This window comes from Montipora capricornis, chromosome 2 (genome assembly GCF_036669925.1).
Source record: "Montipora capricornis isolate CH-2021 chromosome 2, ASM3666992v2, whole genome shotgun sequence".
NCBI lineage: Eukaryota > Metazoa > Cnidaria > Anthozoa > Scleractinia > Acroporidae > Montipora > Montipora capricornis.
This window is the reverse complement of record NC_090884.1, coordinates 55442162-55453343: the sequence shown is the minus strand read 5'-3', so window position 1 is coordinate 55453343 and position 11182 is coordinate 55442162. Positions and strand designations below refer to the sequence as shown.

Here is an 11182-nt window from a genome sequence, read left to right as displayed (position 1 = left end):
CTCGGCTGTTGCAGTTGACGAAAGCGCACGAACGATTTATGGCTGAGGAACTTGGTTATCCTCTGGAACTCTTTGTCCATGCTGTTGACCAGAATTATGTAGGCCCTGTTTGGTAAGAGCGTATAAGATTCGGTGTCGTAACCACCGTGTCTCGAAAAGAGAAACTTTATTCTGCAATTTTTTGTGAGTGACTGCCAACGACCGGAAAGCGGGTTTTTTTCCGTATCAACGCTATTCCATTTTTATTTGTTGAATGGTTTTACTCCTTTGGATCAAACACGGCAAGAAAGCCCTTGTTTTCTGGTGATTTTACTAAATGGTGAATGACAGGAAAATGCCGCGTTCACAGCTCGTTTTCCTGTTTTTGAAAACGCGCGGAAAACTCGGTGTTCACTAGTGGTTAACAGAGGTAAAATAAGTTGTTCTTACCTAATTTTCCTGCACAAGGAAAACAGGTTTTAACAGTGTGTTTTCCAGGGACATTTTACCCCAGTTATCCGGAGCGAGAAAACGAGGCGTTCATTGTATGTTTTCCTGAAGTTGTAAACGTAATGAAAACATAGCATTCCACAATGGTTTTCCTACAGGAGCATTACACCGGAAAACATGCTATTTTGCTGATTGTTTTCCCCTGTTTTCCGGAGCGTTCTAACATGGAATTTTTCAAGTGTTTTTTGGTTTGGGAAAACGTGGTGAAAACGCGATGTTCAACGTCCATTTTGCTACAGGAGTGTTTCACCGACAAACACGCTGTTTTCCTGAGTGTTTTACCCTATTTTCTGTAGCATTCTATCACGGTATTTTTCAAGTGCTTTTCGAACTCAGGCTGACAAAATGCCGTCAAAATGTCAATTTTCCGATGAACGGGCGGCATGGCTGAGCACTTTCCAATTCCCATAGATCAAATGAGTGTTAACATGGTGTTGCAGAGAATTTTCCAATGAGAGCTAACGGCGTATAAAATTCAGATGTTCCGCCAGCAAAGGTTTTAAATGAGTCATAAATTGAGATAACACGAATGACTGGAGAAGAGCGCCATATTACCCGACACAGGTCGCCAAAGCTTGGGTTTCGTAGCATCTACGCAAGTTTTACGTCACCTATGCCGTAGAGAAATTCAAGTTTCATTGGTACCGAATCTATAAACGACAACTCACTTACATGGTTCACGGTCCTAGTTTGTACAGTAATTGTCACATCCTATTTTAAATAAAATGCTAAAATAATGTAATATAATAATTTTTACACACTACTTTGTCATTTTAGCTGATGACAGCCAGAGCAGTTTCTCTTTTACAAATTTGTTGACCACAAGTACGAAGTGACTTTATCCTTTGAACTGGTATAAAAACAGGCTGGTCCAAAAACATCAAGTTCTGTTCACCAAATGAGCCAAACTGGTTACTCCCAGAACATTTTCGTCCTCAAAGTATATTTCCCCCCCTCAACAACTGCAGTTCATTCTCTGGACTGGAATAAAAGAGGCTGGTCCAAACACTTCAAAAAAGGATGCACTGAATACCAGTTGACCCTCGCAATGAAAAATACCTATCGCTTGTCTTGCAAATGAGACTGTAATGATTTAACCTTCACGCAGTGGCGAAAAAATGAACGAATCTTTCTTGGTCGGAGTAGTGTGTGAAACTTCTCAAAAATTATTTGTTGTTACATGCAATATGTTCTGAGACTTAGCAAGCCGCTGACAATCATTACCGTAGGTTTGAAAATTTTCCACCAATTATATTGATTGTTAGTAATAAATACAGTAATAGACCAATAAAAATCGCTATTATAAAATGCTTGTAGAGGAAACGTGCTTTACACAACACTTCGACTGATTGAATCCTGTAAGGGAAAATGTCAGTGAAAAGATCTTCGAATGCCTCTGAATTCCGTCAGATGTTGAGTAGACTTAAAGAAGTCCAAGAACAGTTGGAAAGATCTGATCAATCGAGTCTTGCGAGCAAATTGTCGGACATTAATAACTCCCTCACCATAATAGAAGGAAATCAGACGGAGTTTTCAGATACAGTTCTGCAAACCTTGGACCGGACTGACATACAGGATGGCCTCAGAGCTATGGAAGAGCGTATTTATCCACTGGAAGCCAAAATGAAAAGCCGTTAGAGAGTCGAGGGATCAACTGGAAGCGAAGTGGCGTTGACATCACCGAGCTCTGCGAGAAAAAGAAAAATATCTCGCCATCCTGATTTTTCGGTAAGAAACGTAGCGGAATAACTTTACCTTTTTACGCGTTGTGATTGTCAGTGTTAACTACAGAAGCTTGATTATTATTATTATTTTTTTTCATGGAATAACTTTTGTGTAGACACGTGCAAACGAATGTAAAATCTTGGGCCGTTTTCAAATTTCGTGCGCATTTTTATCACACCGTTTGATTGGTTGCTTCTGTTAAGCAGAGCTTTCCGTGAGAGAATTCAAAATAAGTTGGTGAGTCAATAGCTGTCACAGTGTGAAAACAATTTTTTTTCTGAAAATATTGTCATTTGTATTTCTAGAACATTTTTGAAGGGTTAAATACCATGTAATACACTTGAGAAAAAGCAATAGAAACTTAAAAATACTACGTGATCTGTTGTGAGCTAGAGCTAGAGCTAGAGCTAAGTGAAATTCTTTTTTTGTTTCTACTGTTGATCACTAACAGCACTGCGTCCGTTCCAAGATGGATTAACCGGGACTTTCGTGGTGTACTGATAAGAAGTAAGTTGTTCACAATTATAATACTGTCATAATGTATAAGCATAAGGGGAAGGGCAGGCTTATTTTTTGACTGTTTTTAACTGACAGTCTGTGCATCATGGTGTACTGGAAAATTTGTCCAGATTTATGAATTGTGTTTTGAGTTTATATATTCTAATTTATCTGAGGAAAGACATAACACGTTTAAATAACTAATACACTTGATTGAGATCATCTTTAGGGTTCTGCAATCCACTAATTCACACTTGGCAGATTAAAGGAGTGGAAACTGGATAATAAGGGGATGGGTGGTACATAAATATGAAGCTTCTCACTAGAAAGTACCACATTTTTTCTCAATATTGATAATCCACATTACAAAATATTTTTGAGAATGGCACATAGGGCAAGTCTCTGTAGTTATCATATGCCTAATGTGTTAAGTCCATGAAGTAGCAACAAAACAACAACAAGAAACAGAAACAAAGTACCGGTACCATTTGTTTTCTACTAGTTGGGGGTACATTGTATATCTGTATGATTGTGTAATAAGTGTTTTAGAGATGACTGTAGGGCCAAACCTTGCCTTCAATACTGTGGTCCTTGTAATTCTAGTTTAGAATCATTATTTTGAGTGATTATGAATCTATCAGAGATGAATTTAGGGCCAAACCTTGTGTTCCAGACAGTGGTCCTTTTAATGCTGGTGTGGAATCATACGAGTGCTTAAGAAGTATTTGAGGTGAATGGAGGGCCAAACCTTGCCTTCAATACTGTGGTCCTTGTAATTCTAGTTTAGAATCATTTGAGTGATTATGAATCTATCAAAGATGAATTTAAGGCCAAACCTTGCCTTCCAGACAGTGGTCCTTTTAATGCTGGTGTAGAATCATATGAGTGCTTAATAAGTGTTTGAGAGATGAAGTGGGGTCAAACCTTGCCTTCAATACTGTGGTCCTTGTAAGGCTAGTTTAGAATCATTTGAGTGATTAAATGAAAGTATTGCCAAACCTGTAGTCTAGCTTCCAGACATTGGTCCTTTTAATGCTGGTGTGGAATCATACGAGTGCTTAATAAGTGTTTTAGAGATGGTGTTAGGGCCAAACCTTGCCTTCAATACTGTGGTCCTTGCAACTCTGGTTTAGAATCATTTGAGTGATTATGAATCTATCAAAAATGAATTTAGGGCCAAACCTTGTGTTCCAGACAGTGGTCCTTTTAATGCTGGTGTGGAATCATACGATTGCTTAATAATTGTTTGAGGTGAATGGAGGGCCAAACCTTGCCTTCAATACTGTGGTCCTTGTAACTCTAGTTTAGAATCATTTGAGTGATTATGAATCTATCAAATATAAATTTAGGGCCAAACCTTGCCTTCCAGACAGTGGGCCTTTTAATGCTGGTGTAGAATCATATGAGTGCTTAATAAGTGTTATAGAGATGAAGTGGGGCCAAACCTTGCCTTCAATACTGTAGTCCTTGTAACGCTAGTTTAGAATCATTTGAGTGATTAAATTAGTGTATCAGAGATGAATGTATTGCCATACCTAGTCTAGCTTCCAGACAGTGGTCCTTTTAACAGTGGTGTAGAATCATATGATTGTGTAATAAGTGTTTTAGAGATTACTGTAGGGCCAAACCTTGCCTTCAATACTGTGGTCCTTGCAACTCTGGTTTAGAATCATTTGAGTGATTATGAATCTATCAGAGATGAATTTAGGGCCAAACCTTGTGTTCCAGACAGTGGTCCTTTTAATGCTGGTGTAGAATCATATGAGTGCTCAATAGGGAGCTTAAGCAGGCGCGTTTTTGAGACGCGGACGGCAACCTTAAGTAAGCTGTTTTCCCTTTAACTTCTCTTCACACAACCACATTTATATTGCTAAGTATCCTTTCTCCATTAGTGATGGTCAGTATAAAAATTTAGGAGACACCACTGTTCTGTCCTTGTAACAGTAGTGTAGAATCATTTGAGTTATGAGTGTATCAGAGATGAATGTACGTAGTGCCAAACCTTGTCTTCCAGACAGTGGTCCTTTTAACACTGGTGTAGAATCATATGATTGTGTAATAGTGTTTTAGAGATGACTGTAGGGCCAAACCTTGCCTTCAATACTGTGGTCCTTGTAACTCTAGTTTAGAATCATTTGAGTGATTATGAATCTATCAGAGATGAATTTAGGGCCAAGCCTTGTGTTCCAGACAGTGGTCCTTTTAATGCTGGTGTAGAATCATATGAGTGCTTAATAAGTGTTTTAGAGATGAAGTGGGGCCAAACCTTGCCTTCAATACTATGGTCCTTGTAACGCTAGTTTACAGAATCATTTGAGTGATTAAATGAGTGTATCAGAGATGAATGTATTGCCAAACCTTGTCTAGCTTCCAGACAGTGGTCCTTTTAATGCTGGTGTGGAATCATACGAGTGCTTAATAAGTGTTTGAGGTGAATGTAGGGCCAAACCTTGCCTTTAATACTGTGGTCCTTGTAACGCTAGTTTAGAATCATTAATTTTGAGTGATTACATGTATGACTCTATCAGAGACTCGAGAAATGTCAGACTACAGACACTGGTTACGGTGAGGATATCAACAGTGCTGCACTTGCAGTTTGTGTGAATAACGAGGAAATCGCAACTGTAGAATAATTTATCTTAAGCTCTTGGGTGTTGCAATGGATTCTAAACTGAACACTACAGATCACATAACCTCAATTTGTACTGTACATGTACCTTACGTATAGCTACATGTATATAGTTTAGCACGTTTGTATTTGTAGAGACATGCAAAAACTAAAAAGGCTGCAAGAAAGAGGACCGAGGGCGACCTACATGTATGGAGACAAGCATGCAAGTTATTTGTTTATTTGCTGAGTTGCCAGTGCTGATGAATATGCACTTCAACTTATCCCTGATACAATGTATTTTTAATAATTGAATTCTTACTTTTTTAAGACAAATCCAACTTCCCCATTGCTACAGTACATGTAGTTACAATACTGTAACATCCTTTGCAGCAACTTGGGTCAAAATTATGAAAAAAAAGTTAATTAGCTCTAGAGTTTAGATGTGCAAGAACTTTGAAAAGTCGTGAAAAGAAGATTCGTAAATGTGGTTCAAGTTAATTGGCAGATGATGTCTGCAAGAGTTGTTCCCTCTGCTCATCATGTGATTTCGTAATCTTGTTATTCTCGTATCAAATCTTTAACGATTGTCATTTGATTATTAAGTGGTACTATGACGAAAATCACATCTTTCCTATCTAAGCCATTTTGAAACATAAACAAGTAGTCTGCGTGAGAAGAAAAATGCTGTTTACTTTTATCAAATCTCTTTTCGTTCCAGAGATATTCGAGTTTTTAAACTATGCAAATTAGCCAAGTGATGACGTCATAGACTCAACTAAATTTTGTTCAAATCTGATGAAAAGAGATATCTCAGCCAATTTGTATCAGAATTTTTTGATTTTTTGCATTAAGATTTTACTAAATGTTCTCCACAATATGAGCTTAACAGTTCTGTTACCATGGCATCATACTGGGTTCCAGACCTCCCCCATATTTAAAGCTTTCCTGGCCACCTTTAGCATTCCATTTTGATATTTGCTAACAGCACTTCATATGCATGATCCAGCAAGCATATAAATATGTTAGCTCGAGTTTGTGGCCTTGTTTAAGATTTTTCAAGCTCAAAATCGCTAACATATTGAAAGCAAGTGGGTGGGGACTGGAAAAGTTTTTCATAACCATAGGTGTGTTTCCTGTAGAACTATTAGGCTACCAAGTTTCAATGGTCTGCGCTGCAAATTGGCCAAGTTAGCTCTATTTATATACTTGGGTTGAGTGTATGACGTCATCAGTCATCTCATTTGCATATTTTACCCATTTTTCAAACTTAAATATCTCCGGAACCAATGCAAATATTTGCAAACGGTAAATGGCGTTTTTGTTCTTTTATGGAATTCTGTGTGATACGCTCAAAAAATCAAGGGGTAAAAATTTGATCATAGTACCACTTTAAATATTAATTTTCATGCAGTTTTAAAATAATATTTTTATGGTCTCCAGATTATTATGGGGATTTCCTTGGCTATAAGCATTGCTATGTTAAATGGGGACAGAGCATATATTGAACAAACCTTTACAGCTTTCTTGTTTTGTTTTATATTGTTTGACTCAATATTATAGCAACATTTAAAATCAAAGGTACATGTACCTTAACTTGTGATAATTATGAGTATGATGTGAGGGTTTTTATTAATGATTTTGTGTTGAATGTTGAAACAGTGGTGTATATCTGAGTGAGCTTTGGAATCGTGGGGCTAAAAAGCTATTAGGGACTTTGAGATCAGAGGACGAGGAGGCCAACATTTTTCGAAATGTGCGTGCTCAGAACGGAAAACTTGTAGTCATTCTCGTCCTCTGATCTACAAAGGTCCCCATTATAATCTGTGTCTTTGCTGTGGAGATCTTTAGAAAGGAATACATTATACAGTATTTCTAACAATTTTCTCTTTTATTTGCAGAGCCTCCAGTGAGCACTACACAGTTTCTTCATTGTAAATTAAGGATGGTCATTGGCAGTGCCAAGGCGTTATGTTGAGGGTTTCACGTATGATGTGTTGCTTTGTATTATTTTACTGAGTTAGGGGGGATTAGGATTGGTTCTGATAGATCATTTTATTGAATTTATGTAGGGGTTTCATTGGCATTTTATATGCTTGTTTTGGAGAAAATTGTGGTGCTGAGAGCGGTCTGGTAAAATGATCTTCACTGATCTTAAATTATTTTCCTGCAGCTTTTCTCTTGATGAAGCCCCTGTTACCGGTAGAACAAGATTCTACTAATGCAGCAAGGTAGCCATGATGAACCCGGCCGGCTCTTTGGGACTGTGTACCTGTAAAATTGGCTTGAAGCATTTCTGTTGACTTGTCGAAATTTGAGCTGTCAATAAGATATCTTCCATACGGTTAAATACACTGGAAATGGCCTTTTAGCAACTTCCCCTCTATTGGATGATGGGAATAATAACCATAATTCAAAACATTCTAATAGAGGTCTTGCTGTTACATAATACAGTGGTTATAGCTGTTTAATATTTTATTTTTGTCAAACAAACTGCAGAGACTTCTTATCAATTTTTGGGCAATATATGTAAAACGAAAATTGCTGATCCTAAACAGAAATGGTACCCCAGTTTTGGCATTATGCTCTGATTTTGCAGGTGGGTACATATTGGCCCAGTTCGTTGCAATACTTTTATGCTATTCTTTACTTGCATATGTGGTGGTATTTGGCATTTTTTGCATAAACTTGATAACTTTGCTTACAAAATCTGTCAACCCTACTTTTTCCTGGTTGACAAAATTTGTGAAAGTTCTCCAAGACATTTTAGACCCCATAGTGCTTGGGTGGTGCTGGCAGACTTTCAGAAAGTCAATTTGAACAATAGGAACAACAACAGAGGAATGCTTCAGTTCACACCCCTCCTTTGTTGGTTTGCGTATAAAGTTAACACAAACTCTGGGCTGTTATCATCATCTCTTGAGATTGAGTGGCAACAGTGTTGATCAGCTTGTGGGCCAAGAAATTTGACCGCATTTTCTAGGTGCCTGAGAGTTTGTGTAAAACTAGACTTTTTTGTCTTGTTTCATGGTTTTTAAATTTCACGGAGTTTGCAAAAGTGTGACCTACTGGTATATTGTTTTTAATATGCCCCTTGCTTAAAATTGAAGGGCTTCCCGTAAAGGGGCAAATATTGCTTCCTGGTGAGGAGTTTGATTATTTTTTTCTGCAGGATGTTGCTATTTCTTTACATACCACTTTTTTGACATGAAAATTACCTGTGCGCGTTTTTGCGATTTTTGGCCCAGTTTTCTTGAGAATGAAGCAAAAAAGTTTACAGAACAACATTCCTCATGTCAAAACAAGTCCGTTTGCAAAAATTAAACGTCCAAAAAAGCATTTAATGCCCCTCTTGAGGAAGCTCTTCAATTCAACTTGATATTGAGGTTTAGATGATACAAACAATAGAAATTGATAACATGATAATTTACTGTAATATCCCTTGTCTTCTTCGTCTCATTGTTAAGCTGAAAAGTAATCTGACTGTACAATTATAGAAAGAAGTCTACTTTTTCACGAAATACTAATAGATTTTGGAATGATTTCGGAATCATTGTACAATCCCTCTATGAAGCAACCACCCTTAAGGAAATTTTAAGGAGACTTCAACTGGCAACTGTTGCGCATAACATAGACCTCATGCAAAAATGGCAGCCTTTAAATTATTCTTTTGTTCATATTCAAAATAGCCCAACTAACCTCGTTCGGGATAACAAATTCTTTAAAATTTTTGTCTCAAAAACGAGGTTAGTTGGGCTATCTTAAATATGAACAAAAGAATAATTTAAAGGCAGCCATTTTTGCATAGGGTCTATAAGCTGTTATTCAAGACTGCATAGTTTCGCTGATTTTCCCATGACAGGGTCTTGACTTGGCAGTTAGTTACGTTGAGATTTTGATTCATGTCATTCAGATTGGACATGGGTAAAATGTAACCGAACAAAATCTATCAGATTTGGGTGGTTGCTTTACAGTGGCAAGAACTATAGTAAGAACCACCATCGGGGCCTCCAGGTAGATGCAATAGAGGTGGCTGATTAATTGGAACACCCATTGTCATCGTAAAAACATACAGTTCCGTGGTCCCTTTCTTTGCTGGCAAATCCAGCAGTGGTTCAAAAAATTTGAATGAAGGATTTGATTTCTCCAGCCTCATTACTAGCGCTGGGTCTGTCGTTGATGTGCAGGTAAAGCATAATTAGTTCGTGGTCACCGACCTTTCTGGTGAATATCAACTCTGGAGAAGAATCCGTGTTGGCTGGCCTGGTAGTGGTTCTGCTGCATTTTAGCTGTTTAAGGTGTAAACCCCTATTAAAGGCGGCCTCATATAACTTACTGAAGGTGGGCGCCTTGGCATATGGCATATATGTTGCTGGTCTTAAAAAACTCTGGGTTTGCGCGGTGTATGATTTTACTGCTGGAGCAGATCTTAGCAAGGGCGGTTGGAGTCCAAAAAGAAAATTAGGGTAATTACGATTTGTCAGAGACAACAATACTTTATGTAAAAAAAACCCTTTGTGTTATCCGAGCTTTTTATTGTTGTATAATGATCTCTGAAGTAAATTATCCCTTTTTTTTTCAAATTCCACAATTCCTCTTTGTTTTTCTTAAAGCGCGTATAAAAAGGAAGTTAAGAAACTTTGCATTAAACACCAAATAGAGTTTCTATAATTTGCAGTATAACAGCGAAGAAACTGAATCAAAAGAAGCCTACTCACAATTGAAAAGTGGTACCACCCCTTGCTAAGTTCTGCTTTATTCGGTGGGTCATGGACGGCGCCAAAATACTGTGGAATTAGGATGCGCCATCTGTGGAAGCAGTTACATTCTTTCTAATTCACTATGTGATCATTTTCTGGGACTCCAAACACATTGCAAAAGTGGTCGAGGGGCCTGTTTCTCAACAAATAAGTCGTTTCCATGGTAAATCAACAATTGGTCATTTTAGACAAGCGGTAGAGAATACCGAGTGGGAAAAAACGACTTTGACGTCGCTGTGTACAGTTCTTCTATGTGATGAAGATAAAGTGCGGAAATTAAAACTATTAATTTTTTACCTTGGTTCCATTGTATTATTTTACTAAGTTTGATAATTTAAACATACCAAGTTTCTTACTTGGTTATAAGAGAAAGGGGAATTTAACTGGGGTTAAAATGAGTTTCTTAGATCAGTGTAAAATTTCTTTTGTTTTATTCCCCAAAGCCTTGAAACTAGGTTAAAATTTGATTAAAAAGTGGTCATTTTAGTGTGATTAAAAGATAGCTGGTGGAGCGATCCAGTTTTCTCATTCAGTCCGTAGTGACCCGCAGCAGTCTCACGCAAAGCGTGACGATAGCTGCCATGGAGTAATAACTGTTCCCATAGACGACTGTTGCTCTATAACCAAAGACACGGATGGAAATAATTGCATTTAGTATAAATACACAGGTGATTTTACAAAATTGCGCGCTCTCATTGGCTCGCTATCTCGGATTATGAGACGATAATCACCTCGACGGACAAAATGGCTGCCAGTAGTCGTTTTGCCACTGTAAGTGAAAATGATTTCGCGTTGAAATGTTTTTTTTTCCTCTCTTTTTTGAAATAATCGCCAGTGTATTTATACTAAAACAATTATCCGCCTGAGGCTGAGTGATTATCGGTGAATATTCACCTCGACTTCGTCTCGGTGGATATTCACCGATAATCACTTCGCGTTCGGCGAATAATTGTTAAACAAAGTAGCATTTAGATGGAAAGGTTACGTTTATACAAACGTTGGCCGTGTAGCACTTATATTTTAAACAGAGTTAACTGAATAGAGGGTAATGTGAAGTGCTAGATTTCTATCCCATATGAACCATGTGAGCGTTAGCCCTACT

The 11182-nt window shown here is 37.7% G+C and overlaps 1 long non-coding RNA gene across 1 annotated transcript; it reads left to right on the top strand.

The window, feature by feature from the left end:
* The first annotated feature begins 1169 nt into the window (after positions 1-1169).
* LOC138027891 (uncharacterized) lies at positions 1170-10721 on the top strand. Its single transcript, XR_011127537.1, has 3 exons — positions 1170-2217; positions 2666-2721; positions 7222-10721. It is a non-coding gene; the product is annotated as an uncharacterized lncRNA (long non-coding RNA).
* Positions 10722-11182: the final 461 nt, after the last annotated feature.